General features: G+C 38.8%; 1 protein-coding gene and 1 long non-coding RNA gene across 4 annotated transcripts in view; one reads left to right on the top strand and one right to left on the bottom strand.

The window, feature by feature from the left end:
- The first annotated feature begins 5,095 nt into the window (after positions 1-5,095).
- The window catches only part of magu (SPARC related modular calcium binding-like protein magu), a 59,837-nt gene continuing 46,009 nt past the window's right edge, over positions 5,096-18,923 (top strand). For 2 of the 3 annotated variants that reach the window (XM_017626596.1, XM_017626573.1), the window contains exons 1-2: positions 5,096-5,680; positions 5,839-5,946. The gene's annotated coding sequence lies outside the window, so the exon portion shown is untranslated. Of the gene's footprint in view, positions 5,681-5,766; positions 5,947-18,923 lie in introns of those variants that run through there. The other variant, XM_017626581.1, reaches the window with a different exon arrangement.
- On the bottom strand, positions 10,875-18,403 carry LOC108371104 (uncharacterized). Its single transcript, XR_001848715.1, has 4 exons — positions 18,362-18,403; positions 18,224-18,297; positions 16,075-16,079; positions 10,875-10,886 (listed from the first exon to the last, which is right to left on the bottom strand). It is a non-coding gene; the product is annotated as an uncharacterized LOC108371104 (long non-coding RNA).

The following is an 18,923-nucleotide window of genomic DNA, read 5'->3' as shown; positions in this document are numbered from 1 at the left end:
CTTACATAGGACTTGGCCGCAGTGCAGACGACTCAGTCGATAATCGGCAGAAGTTTAGAGGTGGCGTTTGCTGCAGCCCACTTCCCGGGGACAGCAATAACGCCCCATCGCACGAGGTACAGCAGCTAGTGGAGCCTTGTAGAAGGAGGCGGCTCCACCTTTTCATCGGGTGCGATGCGAACACCCACAATGTTGAGTGGGGCAGCACGGACTTGAACCGCAAGGGTGAGTGTCTCTTAGAGTACATTTTAAGTGAAGAACTTAGTATCCACAATGTTGGTCAATCACCGACATTTGTACAAGGGCTAGGGAAGAGGAACTAGAGCTTAGAAAAAGATAGGCTGCCCCCCGGTCATCCAATAGGGATCTCGTCGAAGCTCTCGCTGCCAGACCACAGGATTATCCAATGTGCACTAGGAACAGAGGTAAAAACAAAGCAGGTGAAAAGGAACTCCAGAAAAACCGACTAGTAAAAGTACAGCGAGATTTAAAGACAAATTTAACAGAAGTTCAGTGTAATAGCTCAGTTATGCATACTTTGCACTGCACTGCATAGCATGTCATTTTTACATAGAAATCAAAAACCAACAGACTTCTACATATGTAATGTTGTGCGTTAGATAACCTCTTGCACGCAAAACTCATTTAACAGATTCCTTATAAGACAACTCGCATGCAATACCAAGAATGCATAACTGAGGCACGTAGACTGCATGAGACTAGAGAGCACCGGTAATGAGTTAAATGCCACTATAAGGGATGCTTGGGGGTCTCGGGAGTTATTGGTGCTCAGAAAGGAGGTACGCAAACTACTCAACAGATCAAAGCGTACAGGGCACTGGGCTGAATATTCTACCAGTCTAGCCAACTACATTAAAGATATCAGGAAGGTCAAATGTGACAGCTTCAGGAAGTTCAGTGAGGGACTCTCATCGACTTCTGCAGCCGCTAAGCTGCACAAAGCCTTGGCGAGGGACCATACAGAAACCAGACTAGCAATCTGGCTGGCCAATGGAAAGTGCACTTGCCCTGCCCTCGGCCCATTTTCCGGATGCATAGTGTTGCTGAGGCAAGATAAGGAGTTCATACTTCCACCCCTGGTCAACATCATGTGGGCTAGCCTAGCGCTCGCCCACCGAGCTGTGGCAAAGGGCTCGGGTTATATTTATCCCGTAGATAGGAAAGAGTGCTTACTCTCTCGCAAAGTCCTTCAGGCCGGTAAGTCTAACCTCCTTTCTGCTTAAGGCTATGGAGAAGGTTATCGACCATGAAATCAGGAACATCACTCTTAAACAGGCGCCTTTACACCCTGACCAACATGCCGACAGAGTAGGTAGGTCTATGGACACTGTATTGTACACCTTATCTACGGAAGTACAAGATGCTTGGGTCTCGAGAGCCACCCTTGCCACGGTAAGGCAATCCCTCACCAAGCTTCAACATCTGGCGTGTGTATGCATTAGCTTTGCTCCCCAGAGATGTTACGCCTAAGGTGGTTAACTTTTCCAGGAAATTCAAAATGGAGCTTTGCACAAAGTCAACTTGGAGCACCTCTCATGGAGAGGTATAGCCAAGCGAGCTCGATTCAATGTATACAGGCGGCTCCAAAACTCACGACGGCATTTGGGCAGGCGTCTACGGACCAAGGCTAAAACTCTCGGTGCCCATGGGGGCATACCCGAGTATCTTTCAAGCGATGGTCTGTGCCATTTGTCTGTGTGCAGAGATGAACCTACGAAGAAATTATCCTGACAGTCGGCGGAACTCAAGGCGCTCTCATCATTTGAGGTCAAGTCCTCCTTGGTTCTTGAGTGCACTGTAAACTCAACAACCTAGCGGAGAACAATGAGATCCAATTAACATGGGTACCAGGTCACATAGCAGTTGCTGACAACGAGTAAGCGAACCGACTACCTAGAATGGCAGCCGCCTTGAACCCAGGGCCTAAGGAGTAGAAGCGCGCACTGCTGACTAAGCCATAGTTAAACTAAAACGAGCCAATAGGAAAGGGCGCGCTAGTAGCGATCCAAGGTATCCAGATCGAAATGGGGAACCTAATCATGAAGGAGGTTGAGGCCATCACTGATAGCGAAAAGTTACTTGAAAGCTATTCTGTTGGCGATGGTGATATTGCGGAAGACTTCAATGTATGGACGAAAGGTTTGAAGGAAAAACACCAGAACAAGGCAAGGAACTTCTAGGGGTATTAACAAACCAGGCAGAACGAACATTGTAAAATATCGCCTCGATACTGGTGCTGCTCAAGAATGATAGAATACAAGATTGCGCCTATCAGAGAGGATTTTTGAGAACAACTTTTGTGTGACATCACACTGGTGCAATTGCGAGAGAGAAACGCCAAAACGTGAGCAGGAATGGAAGATGTAGAAAAAATGTTGCAAGGAAAACGTAAACAAGTTGCACAAGTGTGACGTCATACAAACAACGATTCTGTCAAATTCACTGAGAGAGGCGTAGCGGTACCGTGATGGGCGTAACCTCTATTTCTCTCAATCGTGGGTGCTGCTAGGCCGATCCGTCAAGCTCCTCGGAGTGTGGCACTAGACAAACGTGAAGCTATCAGCCACATAATAAAAGCAATGAGCGGAAGAGGTATCATTAAACCATCAGCGAGTCCATGGAGTTAGCCGGTAGTACTTGTGAAGAGCACGGATGGCTAAATGTGGTTTTGCGTAAACTACCGGAATCTAAATGATCGATAATACTCTGGACTCGTTGACTAGCATGAAATGGTTCTCAACACTTGATCTGAAGAGGGCTATTGGCAAGTGGAGGTAAGTGAAGAAGATAGACTTTAGCGTTGGAGATGGTCTGTGACAATTCACGGCAAATCACTTTGGATTATGCAATGCTCCTGGCTCTTTCGAAAGACTTATGGACCATGTGCCTAAGAGACTGCATTGGGAAACATGTTTGGTGTATTTAGACATCTTTATTAGGTAAAAACCTTGAGAAATACCAGAAGAAAAAGTTTTCGAGAGGATAACTGGCGCTGGTCTCAAACTAAAGCCAAAAAAATGCTCACTAAAGAGATTAGAATTCCGGACGTTCTCATGGAATTCCTCAATGCACCCAGTGGAAGGCACCTGGTAATCTCGAAGATTCTGGAGGAGATCAAGGAGATGTTTTACTGGGTTGTCGTCAATGTGTCACTGTGTGGATTGCTAACTGCCGTGAGTATATTGCAGCTACGGACCGAAAACCAGAAGTGATGGCCAGGTGAGGCAGTATACGAGTGAATTCCAATGGATGTAGCCGGCCCATTTTCAATGAGCAGATTAGGACACTCACCGGCAAAAAGGACTGTGTCTGTTCTGTCTGAGATAGATAAGCAAAAGATGTGTGTTTGGTGGTGAACAAGGACAAAACGAAGTGTTTCCTCTCGTCAGAAAAACAATCAAGACATAAGCGTGATGACTCACAAAACTGTTGACGGTCACTGGTTTAAAAAAGTAGGACACTTCGTTTACTAAGGAACCAGCATTAATACCAATAGTGTCAACCTTAAAAGTGAAGTCCTCTCTTGTCGTAGAAAAATCACTTTCTATAAGTCACTCTCGTCAAATGAGGTGTTTTCGAAAGAAAGGTTCGGCGGCAGAATTACGGGCCTTTGCGCGTTGGCAATGGCGAATACCGCAGTCGATAGAACGATGAGCTGTATGAGCTTTACAACGATATGGACATAGTGCGGTGAATTGAAATACAGCGAGAACGCTAGCTCTAAAAGTATTCAACTCGAAATCCGTTGGTGGGAGCAGAGGAAGAGGGAGGCCCCGACTGCGATGAAAGACCAAGTGGAGAAGGACTTGACTTCGCAATGAACAAGGTTGAATTTCTATGATCGTCTCAATCGCTATCAGTTTCTCGTGGATTCGGGTTCAGTTTTGCCACACCACGTAACTTCGTCAAGATGACAATGAAAATAAAGGCACTTCAACTTTATGCTTATGGCAACGAGACGGTTTAACTAGATTTGGGACTGCGGCGACCGTCTAGTTGGATGACGGGCGACACACATTCAGTTGTAATCGGAGCTGATTTTGTGCTCTAATACAATTTAGTTACTTGAATCAACAGTTACACACTTACCAAATTTCAGTTGGACGTTTCGAAAACTGGGAGGCTAGATTGCATACAAACAGATGAACATGGCTTAATCGGCTCAGCTCGACGTTTTGATCATATAAGTATATATTTTCATGGGTCTATCTCCTCTTATTCTGGCACTTATAAACATCGGACCAAAGTTGTAATACCATTTCATGCTCATGAAATGTTTAATAATAATAGATTAGCGCTTGCACAATACTTCGGAGTTTGGCCGAGCTTCTCCTCCGATTTGTGGCGTGCGCCTTGATGTTGTCTCACAAAGTCGAATATTAAACCTTTATAAAAAAAAGGTTCAGTTGTCGGTTCTGATCAAAATTTTGTAAAAAATTTCGTTTCGATTAATGCTTCAGTTCATTAGTAGAAAAAGCTTTTGATCAGCTCTGAAAGTATTCTAGTATTGGAAACTCGTAAGTGGAAGAAGAAGACTTCCTGTGCGATGGATGGACCAGATGGAGGACTTGACATTTTTAATTGGCATCGTTGGACATACAAGATAAAGGATTGACGTGCTTAATTGGACTCGGCCAAAATCGCCTAGGCGGTTATAAATAGCGCTAGCACTAGAATAAAAAGAATACAAATTTTTTTCTTTAGAAAAAAAAAATACAGAAACACACGTATGTACGTACGTAAAAGGTTTATAACTTAGCCCTAGTTGAAATGAAATAACACAAAACTGCATTTTTAAATAAAAAAATAAATTTTGATCAAAAGCGTTTAAGTAAAACCGCGCTTGAGAACTAAGAGACCGGCATTTTCACTTCAGTATGTATCTATGTACATATATTGTGATACTCTTTGACTGAGGCCTCTTCCGAAATGACTCTCTGAAAAAGCTACAAAAATCGTCTTCTTCAACAATAGCTATGTATATAAAAACATTATAACAAGCGAGTTCTCTTCGTGAAAAAATGGGACGCCCTGCAGATTATTAAAGCTTCATTCATTTGGCGAACAGCGCACCATTAATGGAATCAGTCCATGTAGAGACGTTGTTGCGAGCGGGCACGATATTCACATTAAATTATCGTTATACGCACCATACATATAAAACGAATTAAAACACAAACGAAAAAACAAATCGTATACATTCTAACAAGCTGCAGATAATTGAAATGAAAAATGAAATTAAAAAAATGCTGAATTCAATAAAATTCGCAACTAAAATCATTCACACTTTAGTAAACAGTTAAAAAAAAATTATTTGTGGACTTGTGTAGATTATATTTGGTTTAGGATAAAGTAATCGATTATGAAGTAATCACAAAAGTACACATTTACCTACTCGTATGCTGCATTAATTTGAATATCGTTGTAGTGTAATTAAAACTTTATTGAAGATCATGAATAATTGGTGCTAATTGAGTGTTTTGTTCGTCTTAAGCTGGTGATCGGAGATCTTTGTGCAGTAGCCGTGCTCAATTCCATTCAGCTTCTCCAGCGTTGGCCGGTCGACCTCTTCGTTTTCTTGTGTCGCCTGCCATTGTGTGTTTTGATAAGACAGATCGCATTGTTATTAATAAAGCACTATATATTTATGCATGTATTTGTATGTATATTCATAAGCGTCTGTTTGTATATGTACATATATATTCTATATACTGCTTATAGACATACATACATACATAATTTGTACATACATACTATTTATTTATATACCACATGGTTAATTAAAAAATAAAAAAAAAAATAAAATTTTATTGAAAGTGGCAAGAAAGTGAAATTAATGCATGGAATGTTTGCAGCAATTAAAATTAAATGCCTGTTGGTGTTATGAATTGAACGAATCCTTTCAAGGTTGGACTCTAATTGCCGGTGAGTCTCAAAGTTTGATAAAAAAATAATAATAATAATTGAAGTTATCGGAGAAACTGTGAATGAACTTGTCCTAAAGTTGTTATATAGTTAGTACATGCTACATATTTGTGGACTTTTGAAAAAAAACCTTTGTATGTGCTTTCTCTTGGTTAGAATTTAGAGTAAATTATAAGGAACTTCCTTTTACAAATTTTAAGTATTTATTTAACTTTCATTAAGATATCATCTTGAACTACTCCTATTAATAACTAAACATAAAAATATCATTCAAGAACTCAATAAATTACAGTTTTGAAGAGAAAATAACCTCACACGAGAGAAGTTGTTTTTCCAAAAGTCCACAGATATGAGGCCTTGCGCGCCAAAGAAACTTAACTGACAGTTCCAAAAAAGTTGAGGTACAGCTTAAAATGCATTACTAGAATCAAAACGGTAATAGCCCGAGGCACGCGAGGTTTATTTTACTATAATATGTAGCATTTGTAAAATACCGCATTTTTTTTATCATAGATCCTCTTTTCTTATACATATGTATTACTAAAACATTTTTCTCCCGTCTGCTCAATGAGAGCATATAACTAGAACGACCTTTTGAGGTTAAAGGCAACATGCGTTTTGCCCTCCTTCCCTTCGATGCTTCACAGTCATAGCTGAGCAAAGTATTCACCCAGATTCTAATGGTGGTTTAGATGGCCGAAGGTGGGAGGGCTATAACTGGTTGCAGGCCGACGAATACCTGATCTGAGCTCTCTCTGGCCAAATGGTCAGATGCCTCATTACCAGGTACTCCCGAACGAACTGGCATCCAAAGTAAAGCACCTAACATAATTTAGTCGTGACTAGGGTTGCAAATTTTGCAAAGTAACATCTATACATCGAAGAAATCAACATCGATGCTAAAATGCATTGGAACTGGAATCGATGGTTTCCCAAGTTTTACAATTATGTGGGGTCCTAGTGAAATTAAAGAAATTTAATCTTTTTCAATCCCAACCAATGCAGTCTTCTGTAATGCAATTATAGATATGCATACATATAGATGCATTTCCTACTATTTAATTAACCTTTCTATACCCTTACTATAATTACTTATACATACATACATATCTGTGTTCGTATGGAAAAATAGCTTATGTTGAAAGGCTGGATTTAGTATAAATCGGCATTAGCAGCATATGCTTGCGAGTGACTCACTGACGCTGAAGCGCTGAACAATTTTTGGCAAATAAACATGCAAGACTATTTCTTTCCGATACTAGCAAGTCAATATTTTTATTAACAGCCTTATTCTGTATCACGAACGATAGGCAACACGAACGATTCGTCTGCGGACGACAACATCTCTGATTGTGATTTTATTACTCTATCAGTCGCATTCGTCTTGCCATTCATATATTACGCTGAAATGGTCCCGGTTGTGTTAAAACCTGCAAGAATGATGCCGCCGGAATAATTTATGAAGCATTCCTCTGCAGACGAATCGTTCGTGTTGCCTATCGTTCGTGATACAGAATAAGGCTGTAAGTCTTATCAAAAAATTCCTTGTAGTTTAAAGAATAAAGGCAATGCCGCATTATACTAAAGCCAGCCTTTCGACATAAGCTACTTTTCCATACTAACACAGATATGTACGTAGAATTAAAATTCTTACTAAGGCTCGGTCTCTGGGTCCCAAATTTATAAGAGGTAAGTTCAATCAAAAGTAAATTTGATGCACACTAAATTCGACGTATAAAACATCGTTGAAACTGGCATCGATGTATCGTCAATTATGCGGTATTAGAAAATCGTAAACACCGACGGAAAACATCGAATTTTGAACCGATATTATCGATGTTTCGATGCATCGCTAGTCGCGACTTGCCGCACCAGTTTGGAAGTAGTTAAAGAGCTATCCAATGCCTTAAGTGCAGCTTGCCTGTCACTACAGTTACATAAACTCCTTCCCCTCCACCTAATTTCCACCACATAGTTCATGGCCTTGATGATTGCAAATATCTTAACCTGGAAGACCGAAGCATATTCCCAATGGAAATGTGAAGTTTATGCACATTATCGTCGATAAAAGGTCACCCAGAACCAGTTTTGCAGCCATCAGTAAAGATTCGATAGTGAGGGAGTTCGGGCTCAGTGCTCAATAAAGGCAATGGTGGCGTACGACCCTGTGGCTTTGAAAAGACACAAGTGCAGAGATCTCTGTCGCAAACAATCTCCGACTAGCCAAATTCAGCGTTATATCAAGATCAATTTCTTTTTAGCCTGCAGGTGCCCCTTAGGTCTTCCTACGTATGAAGAAGACACAAAGTGACGGTAAGTGCAGAAGTGCATCAAGAGCAGCACCGGGTGTTGTAGAGAAAGCTACCGTACAGCAAACGGCGATTGTTTTTTTTACAATCTGACGCATAGCTGATTATGGGTCTGATCATAAAGGTATAAATCCAAAGGATTCCCTTTCGTGACATACCCCAATGCCGACAATGTTTTGGAGGGCATTGAGATTTCCACGATAGTTTTGCATCCAGAATTATTCAAGGATACTTTATTTCCCGAGAAGTCGGAATTGTGACTGTTTCAAGTGTCTAGAGCACCTTCTTCCTTCCTGAATTTTTGTGACCGGCTGCGCCAGCATTGAGCGAATTCAATTTACGAGTACAGAATCTACTGAAATGCCGTAGAGCAGTATGGCACATGCTATCGAAGGTGTCATTGTCAAAAGTACCCTCAACGAGATTTTGCAAAGCCCTCCCCAAGAATTCCCGCCGGATTGTCATACTAATGCAGACTGAGGATGTGGCCTGCAACTTCTGAAGCGTCGGATACTTTCATGGCCGAGCTTTCTTTGGTGTGGCACGAAACGCAGCACAGCTACTAGCATTTAGCAAAACCAAAGCTGCCCGCCACACTTCTTGAGGATGTGCTGTGCGATTGCTGTGCCTTTATCACAGCCTAACTATCGATATAGATACTCACTAAATTGGCTCGAAGTTCATCCCAAAGTGAAGATTCCGGATCATGTAGTAAACCCGTCCGGCTAAAGTTGACGCTATTCTACTACGTCAGTAGGTCCTACGCACAAACTGTCTTATAGCCTTCAGCCTGGTAGCAGCTTTGCACGCTATATCCTTGGTCGATAGCCCTGCCGACAACAGATGCAACAAGGTGTAAAATGATGGCGTTGATGTAGTCCTAAACGCTCCTGTTGTGCCGATCGATCGATAGCTTATATACACCTTCTATTCTTTGAAGAAATCTTTTGTTCTCCACCGATGTCCACCAAAGCAATACTCCATGGAACAGTATCACTTTAACTATCGTTGTCAAGTTCCAGTGAGAAAGAGAAGGCGTTTAGTTCCAGGTTGCAGCGCAGTATCTTCCTGCATGCATAGAATGCCACTGAGGCCTTCTTCGCCTTCGCCTCCACATTGAAGCGCCGCGACAGCTTGCTATCGAGTATTATTCGGTGGTACTTGGTGCTATGCTTCAGCTGGAGGATGACACCATTGTGCATGCTCCTACACCATATATTTACTCGTACGGGTATGAGGAGAGGTCTAATAGTGTGGTTGTTGTATGACGAGAAAGGTTTTACTTTTGTGTGTTGAATTGACTGTATATCGGATAAGACAGTGGGGCCGTCAATATGTTAGGGTTTTCCTTACCAATTTGCAATTCTAGTTAGTCCTGGGGAAGTATTTTCCATTTTGATTTAGATACCAACTAGCTTTTTGTATTCTTCAGCATCATTTTTTCCCAAATATTCTATTTGCAAGTTATTCATATTATTTCATAAGAGCAACCTCCATAGTTAAAGAGATAGAGTTGCGAACAAGAGTTTAGTAGGTTACGAGTTCGATTCCAAAAAAAGCGAAGGAGAAAAATGTTTTTGTTGTCGAAGAAAATCCCTTGGATATATCTTATTAGTTTTGTTCAAATTTAAAGGCAGTTTTTTCACTCTTATCCAGTATTAACCAAATAAGTAACAACAGGTACTGTTAAACAGTTTCTAACTCTGTTTAGCAAAGTCACAATCAAAGGTTAACGTTTTTAACGAAATTTTGACGTTTTTCATTGGCTGTGGATGTTGAAGAGGGCATGTTGCTTCGACCGTTGCCTCGTGTGTAGCATTGTTATAGAAATTCGTGTTGCCGCAATCGTCGCCCGAAAATCAAAATATCAACCGTAGAGGCAAGCAACCGGTGTATTGAACAAGAAAAGCGGGTTGTCTCAACACACTGCTTCAACGGGTAGCCGTGAGTTGTCAGCATTAGGACATTTTTTTGATATAAAATTTGACGTTTCTTTGCCGAACCGAAACTTAAGTATTAGAAAGAAGTCGAGAGGTAATTTTTTACTAGATCCTAAAGGTATTGGCCCAATGCGGGCTTGCTTTGCTTGCCTCGCTTTGAGAACTGTCAAAAGTTATTTGGAATATACTAAAATGCATGAAGGCTGGCCAAATGGCAGCTTTGCTTCACTTGCTTTAAGCGCCTCAAAGTTTCAAATAGGCAAATGTTTTATTTGAAAGCGTTTTGTAGGCTTTTGACATAAAGGTATGTTCCCGTTCTAAATAAATTCAAACTGCTGCACCCTTTTATGAACAAACATTTGCTTACGTAATTAAAAAATATATATATAATATAAGTAATTCAAAGTTTAATAAAAATGATCATATGTTTCCAGATTTATATTTAACATATCGCTGGCCGAAACATATTGCTAAGTCCGTTTTTTCAAATTTTATAGGAACTTTGAATACGACATTTTGCGTGTTTAAAGCTAAAGAGCGAAATACACCACACAAGCGGCTTGTCAAACATTCTTCAAACCTACTTTTCCCATTTCGCCATACACCATGCAAACATGACTCGTTCAAGCAAAGAATTTTAGTTTTCTTCCAGTTCGCAATGCTAAATACTATGGTTTTCTTTCATTTTCCTCTCTTACCTTCCTTACTCGGTGAAAATTTCGTTGCGAATGAGGCGATTTTGCTACACACAACGCAAGCGGTTTGATCAAACATCAACATGGCCGCCAGAAAATCAAAAAATTTTGATTTTTGCTCAAATTTCCCTCAAGCGGTTTGTCAAACCTTCAAACACACCCATACACAGCACAAATGGCTTGAAGCAAAGGGAAATTTCGCTTGGTTTGTCAAACCGCTTGTGTGGTGTATTTCGCTCTTAAGCAAAACTCCATACGAATCAAAAGGATTCGATCTTTATTAAAAGATTTCATATTATTTTGGCCTTATCGGATTTTGGGGGCCTCTTCTGGACTTAGAAAATTTGCCTTTAATTGAATATAAACGAGAAAAAATAAAACAAGTACCTTAATCCTTAATTTCTCTTGCTTCCTATATCATGAGGTTTCACAAATTGTGGACTTAGCAACTTTTCACACAAAGCTAGCGATATTTATGATGTCAAACTACTAGTCATTCGTCTCTTGAAAAATTGTTTTTTTTATTGTTTTTAATAAATGTACCTATAGTTATATATGTATAAGTATTATCATTCCTTTGAAATGCAAAAACTAATTCGCATCAATTTAAAAATAAATCTGAAAAGATTGTTTGTATTTTTTTAAGTTTTCTGGAATTTTGTGGGAAAATTATTCTTAGTGTAAGGGAACAGACCTTAATTTTTTAACTACACAGCTGGTAGCTTTGGCAGCGTTCCAATCCGCCATTTGGCCAACCGAGTTTTTGAAGTAAATCAAAGCAAATTAAAGTAAGTAAGGCGTGCACAGCAAGCCTTCATTGGGCCAGCGCCTTAAGCTAGCGTTTCAGTTTCTTTCGGGATTTCCAAATTGTGTGCTTGCCAAAAAGTTTGACACACGTCAAATGAAATTTCATGAAGCAAATGTGAATTGAATTTAAAATCTAGGCAGTCAAAAGGAGGTTTATGAGCCTTTTAGCAAGAAGAAGGCTAAGTCTACTACATATTGTTTTTTATAGATTAGTAGTAATGGCTTTGAAAATTTTCTACCAGTCTAAAAAAAGCAAGTCTAATAAAGCAGTTGAACAGAAACCGAAGAAATGTCCAAAGTTGGGATAATTATAAGGGTTTTCTTTCATATTTGAGGCCGTGGGCATCTCAAATTCGTCGAAGGCGGCCGACATTATGTAAGGAAATTGGTCGATTCTTTAAGGCATGCCATAATTTTAAGGCATATAGGAGCTAAATTATAAGCTGCAATGCCTTGTACCCGATATAATCCAAGCTAGTCAAACGACTCTAAGAGATAAATAAATAGTTTAGAAAAAGGTATTTCACTTTAAACAAGACGTGGTAAAACTTACTGTAGCCCAGAACTGAGTACATCCGACTGGGATGAACGTGCGAACCTAGAGCTCAAACCGCCTCGCGACGAAATACTTGACAGTAGGAGGTTTAGTTCGGGTTAAAGTTCCACACTGGCGGGTATAGGATTTCGATGCCACTCTTCGTAAAAAAACTGCGTACAAATATAAAAGTTTACACATGCACAAAACTATAATGAATCTGTGAATCTGCTTTCACTCATTTCGCTGGCTAATCAAGTGATTAAAGTATGTATGTACCAGGTTTTCGTTAAATTTGGCAGTTTCCACAGTCGCCACAGCGCCACCAAGATAAACACACGTAATTCAAATAATATCTGCTATTGTACAAATATACAATAAGTAATAAGTATGCGAATTTGTTTATTTCCTTTAGTTTTGTGTTTAATTGCATCTTTCTGAGTTTTTTTTTGCAGTCTTTCCAGCTTTTCACGCTCTAATCTCAAATGATCTGTTCAATTTGCTTGAACTTAACGTAACGCATATATACATACATATGTATTTACCTGTTTACATACTTACAGTGTCTGGCCAAATGATTAGAAACAGCAGATGTTTATATTTTCCGATTATTTGAATTTTAATATATTTTTTTTTATAAGAACAAGTAGCAACCTTCTTTGAAATAGAATGCTTCAAACTTAATGCGAAATTCGCAAAAATTCAGAAAATTAAAAAAAAAACACTCATAATTTATTTATTCAGAGTTTTATAGGCCATTTCATCGATTTCAGTTCAAGTTTGAAGTCGCTAAAAATTCGCTTCGATTTTTGAGAATTTTTTGGTTGAACATGTTTTGATTTTCGCGAATTTTGCACAAAATTCGATTCTTTAGCATATATGGTTTATGTTTAAGATGACCTTTGTATAATATTAGATTGGCGCTTACACATATGTTAGTGTTTGGCCGAGCTTCTCCTCCGATTTGTGGCGTGCGCCTTGATGTTGTCATACAAAGGGGAGGGACCTAGAGTTTTACGCCGACTCCGAACGGCGATTGTAATTTTATGAGAAGCTGTTTTTAATGCAGGAAATACACTCGTAGGTTTGCCATTGCCTGCCGAGGGGCGACCGCTTTTTCCTATAATTTTTTTTGCGATGTTGCTTTGACCAGGGCTTGAACCCAAGCTCTGCGGAGAGGTAGCGCGCACTGCTAACCACTACATCACAGTGGGCGCTGACGTATATTTTTATATAAAAATAATTAGAATTAAAAAAAAAACGGATCAAATTGAAAATATAAACATCTGAGCACTGCCTCTAATCAAAGCCTCTGCAGGAATATCCTAAAAAAGGGCAACAAACATCGGCTGAGACATTACGCGATTTTAGGCTGGAAATTCACACCAGGTATTTCAAGCGATCTGCCTTCGGAAATCTTTTAAAAAAATTTTGAGAAGAGTCAGACGATTGAGCATTTGCTCAAAATAAAGTGTAAATTGGTAGCCCAAGCGTGGGATGGAAAAATATTGGACTTTGTCCGAATTTTGACAAACAACATTTTTTTTACATTTGTCAATTAAAATTACAACTGAATTTGTATGCATGGTGAAATTTAGCAGGTGATACCTGGTGCATTACCGTTTTTTCTGTCAGGCTGTAGGTGTGTTTTTGGTTAGTGTATTGGTGTTTTTAGTTCAGTGTGTTAGTGTATTTTGAATAAATTGTAATAGAAATGAAAGAAATTGTAAAAGATAAGAGTACATGTCATGTGATCTCAGCTGTAGGCATTTTTTGGCAATCAGCTGATAGTGTCTTTCTTACGAAACTGTACGTTGACCAGGTGTAGTAATAAGAGCGAGAAGAAAGATTTGACACCATCTTATTTGAAAATTTTCCTTTAGAAGTTTCTATAAGACAACCGAAAAAGAAAAGTCAAGAAAATAAAGCGAGAAAGCTGTATTATTACTCCACCTGTTTATTATTTCACCATGATTTGTATGTATTACTAAAAAATTTGTGTCCCAATTTTTATTTTTGTAACAAGCTTTATAGGCAACTCATCACACAAGGCGAGTTCATAGAAGGTGGTGGCAGTAGCTCAAAAACACTAAACAAATTACACCAACAAATTATACACAAAATGATAATAAGAATTACAAAGCAACAAAATTTGGATGATATCGAAAACGGAATCTTTTGATGGTGCGTCCACTTACAAAATTTTTCTAGCACGTCTCGTTTTTGAGAAAAAAAAAACGTTTGAACTGTTAAAAAGTGAATGTGGAGGTAGTTTTTTTCAAAGAAAAAAATCGCGTTTTAATACAAACCCAATTCGTCTGATAGATTCTACCTTATATCGATATGTTTAATAGAAATAAGTGAAAAAATCTCGCAAAAGTAAAAAAAAATGTTTGCTGTTTTTTCTGAAATCTAGACGTGCTGCAAAAATTGTAAATGAATGTGCACCAAAAAAATCTATAATGGTGTGGAGCTCAATAGCTATTGCCGTCTTCGCAGCCGGGTTAACAAAGCTTTCGCCGTACATTTTTGAGGTTCGAATAGGTTCCCAACCGTCGAAAATGTAATTCAAAGCCCAACCAGTTCACTCCTGCGCTTTTCAATGCTAAATTCACCAGTTGTTTGTGCGGAATAGAGAATTATGGCGAACCAGTCCTAGTTATAAATTAGCTAGAGGCACTCTAGTTCGGAACTAGTTGATTTTCCTACAGGGCATGTTCATAATTGTCTCACTGCACATCTGTGTAGATAAATAAGTACGAATATGTAAATAATCGCACAATAGAATCAATTGTTTCAAGCTTTCGATTGAGAATTCGCATTTAATTTACGGGTAATTTTTCTTGGCAAAGTTTACTTATTCCAACTGTCTGATTAACTGAGTGGATGTTTGGATAACCAGGCGCCATGCACGGATAGCATCGAATATATCATTTTAACATAACAGTTTATGTCTTTATCCGATATAGTACATATATGTATGTATGTTTAAGTTTTTACCTGGATAAAAAATATGTATTAATATTGGTAAAAACTAAGTGGTTGCATATGATGGTTAAAGCCAGGACCGCACTCAACCTGTTTTTGCAAACTAAAAAAAAAAAAATTTTGATTATCTGAAATTTTGGTTTCAATTGATAGCGTCCAAATTGGTTATATCATTTAAGCCACATGCAGTCACTTTGCTTTAATAGAAGACTCAACGACGAGCCTCTCTCCGTTTTCGCAGTTAATGTCAGGAGCGCTGAAATTTTCCGATTGTTGGACGAAATATGCCTTCTTTGCTCACCCTGCTTGGTAATAAAGTCGCCAAACACGATTTTAAAATCGTGGCTGGGCAGCGCTCATATGCTTCTCCTACGCGATCTTCGTAGAAATGCTCCTTGGTCTCATCGCCCTTCTCCTTCACTGTGGCAAGTATACCAATTAGGCTGATGTTATTTTATTCAGTCTTAATGCGGATTGCAGCAATTCATTCACTGATGGTGGTGAACCTGGAGACAATGCGTCGCAGTGTGATGTTGCAAGTTGCAAATTTTTTTCCAGGGATGCTTCGTCTATCGTCTATCGCATTTCCTGAACTGCGGTGACGCCAGCCTGGTATTTTTCAATGACTGCCAGTAGTTGTGTAGAGCAGAGCTTCCTAAAGTGTGTTCCGTGGAACCCAAGGCTTCCGTAGAAAAGTCAACGGGGTTCCGCGAGATTCATTTACAAATCATTCATAGATCTCCAGAGTACTTCGACATTTGGGGTATTCACAACAGTGTCGTAAGTGTCGTATTGTTGTATTGTATGTCGTAAACTTTCACTTTAACTTTTCAGCTCACACTTATACAAAAAACAAATTCTGGTCGAAATTGGATGCTACCCCAGAAATGCGCTTTCAGATATTATATTGCACTACTATTTTATACAATAACTAGCAGACGCGGCGAGCTTCGTCCCGCCCCAAATAAATTTGTTGTATTGAAACATTTTGGTCTAACATTTTCACCAACAATTCACGTTCATGATTTTCAGTGACGCATTTATCTTCTAATATTACGGTTTGGTGGTTGTCAGAAGGGATATTTCCATTGCAGTCTTAAATAACCTCATAAAACTGTATATGTGTACAAAGAAACGTAACTGTTTTAGTTCGTTTGAAAGGCGCCACGTTCCCTTTTCAAATAGCCCCAATTTTCTTTAAGAGTATGGGATTGATTTCATATATCTCCATACCATTTTCGAGTAATCTACCATGGGAAGTGCCACGCCCCTTTTTCCATTAGCCCCAATTTTTCTTCATGACCACGCGACTGATTTTATATATCTTGTACATACCAAGTTCCAGTACTCTTCCATGAACACATCCAGAGATATGCAGTATGAAAAATTGGGAGGTGTCACGCCCCCTGCACCTAGCGGTATGAAATATACTTTACATCCGATTCTCATACCTACCATATATGCACAAGAAATTTCATAAAGATCGGTCGAGCCGTTTAGGAGGAGTTCGACCACTAACACCGTGACACGAGATTTTTATATATTAGAAGATTAGCAAGAGTGAAACATTAGACACATTAGGGAACCCACTATTTGTAGCATGTATGGTTGTCCAAAATAAGTAAAGCCAGAATTTTAACACTCTCACCCCCAAGGACTTTTCTATATAAAAAAATATACCAATTTTTTATTTCGAAATCAAAAAATATTTAGAGGTCGCCGAAAGCGCACAAAGTTTTCCAAATTTATATAGGAAAACACAAGTTTTCGTAGAAATAGTATAGAATTCTTGAAAATCAATATTTTTCAATCGGAAAACTTTGTTTCTCTTCAAGAGACTGCCAACAATAATACCCATTTTTTTATTTAACCATTTTCTTTTATAACCTGACCACGTTTTTCTTAAAATCTAAAGCCGATGGAACTTATACTTACAGATTCGTAATCACCACAAAACAGGCTATCGAAAACAGCTTTAACATTTTAGGAAACAAAATTTTTTCGCTCTCTTTTTTGGAAAATGTTCAGTGAGGTCCCCCGAAATAGTAGCAACAGGAATCGGCGATGGGAAGGGAACTTGAGGATTGAAATTGTTTCCACATGATGTTTATCTGTTTTACTTATTGGAAAAGCGTATTCAAATAAATGCAAGATCCAAAATTTTACCTAACTTATTAAATAAGGTATTGATTTGGATAAGGTGAAGACTAAGAAGGCTATCTAAAAAATAAATTTCATGGGATCTATTTATATTAGTTGGTGTTAGGATACCATTATATTGTAGGTCAGACCATACGAGATCGCTAAGATTGAAATCACCTAGAATATAAAAATTACAATCTTAATTTTTTTCTCAAAGATTAACAATATTTTCGGCATTTTCACTATATAAACTATCTAAGCTATTCGGGGGCATATAGGATACGCATATAAATAATTTACGAAAACTGCTAAGAATGCAGACACAAAGCTCATCAAAATTTGATAACTGTTGTAGTGAAGAGCGTAAACAGCTCTTCACAGCGATCAAAACACACCCACCCTTGAGGTGTCCAGTTTTTAAGGCATCCCTATCTTTCCGATATACTACAAACTGACTTGAATCAAAAAAATTCAGCATCGAAAAAATCCTTACTAAGCCAGGTTTCGACAAAAACGTAGATGTCATATTTGGCGCGAGAAGTTGCTAGAAAAATACTTGTTAACTACTTGATTTTTTCTGCACTTTCCTCCTTTTGAAAACAAAGGAAAAGGACGAACTTTAATATCAGATGGTTGGGTTTAATATTTTAGAAACCCCAAGTTTAAAATTTACACTACGCAATTAGTTTACTGAAGCATCTTTCTCAATCAATTTATAGCACACAAAATGTTTACTTTGAATGCCAGAATGTTGCTGGGTTCAACAGTTGCCAACAGTTTTGTAGCAGATGAGCTAAAAGCTATGTCTTATGAACGCGCCCATAAAAAGATTAATTAAAAGCAACGCGATCAAGGCGAAACTTTTTTAAGGTTTGGACAAGTCGTGAACCTAGTCGAGTAGACAAAAACAGCATACTCAGAATTTCGAATTGACACTCAAGATCTTGGCTTATTGTTGAAACCCCTTAATTTTTTGGTAGGTTGGAGCTTACACTAGACCTTAACTTCATATGTACAAGTATACCTATGGTCAAAATAATAGGAGTGCAATATTTGACTTTTTTTCTTTACACGATGATTTTTCACCCTGGGCGGAAAGTCAATCGTGTCGCGCTTGTAGGCAAGAAGTGTAGCGGGGTAGGCATGCACGCACGGCCAGCGAAATCGAGGGTTTAATTTGACGTTTCGCTTTTATCGAATTCACATTTTCATATTTTTACTTTGAGTTCGCTATTCGCTCCACTTTAAAAATGAGGACGAAAGAATTTACCAAAGAAAATTTAGGGCTTCAATGTAAAAAAGGCAAGAAACGCCGCAAAGAAAAAGTCATCGCGTAAATCCACGAAGATTTTCGAAGACTTTTTTAAAAGGGAATGTGCAAAAAATTGGCTTTTTGATTGGTTTGAGGAAGTATGTCCCCTAAGAAGAAGCAGGTTGGGAAAAACGGTACCATGGTGCAACGCCGAACTCTCCAAACTTCGAAAAAGGTCCAGGAGACTTCTGAAGAGAGTTTTAAAAACCCAAAAAGAGGGGGGCTGGTCCAAATATCATAGCGTGCAGA

This window comes from Rhagoletis zephyria, unplaced genomic scaffold (genome assembly GCF_001687245.7).
Source record: "Rhagoletis zephyria isolate East Lansing unplaced genomic scaffold, Rhagoletis_zephyria_1.1 Rzeph_scaffold_00064, whole genome shotgun sequence".
Classification (NCBI taxonomy): domain Eukaryota; kingdom Metazoa; phylum Arthropoda; class Insecta; order Diptera; family Tephritidae; genus Rhagoletis; species Rhagoletis zephyria.
The sequence above is the reverse complement of the archived record's forward strand: the minus strand, read 5'-3'. Positions and strand labels throughout refer to the sequence as shown.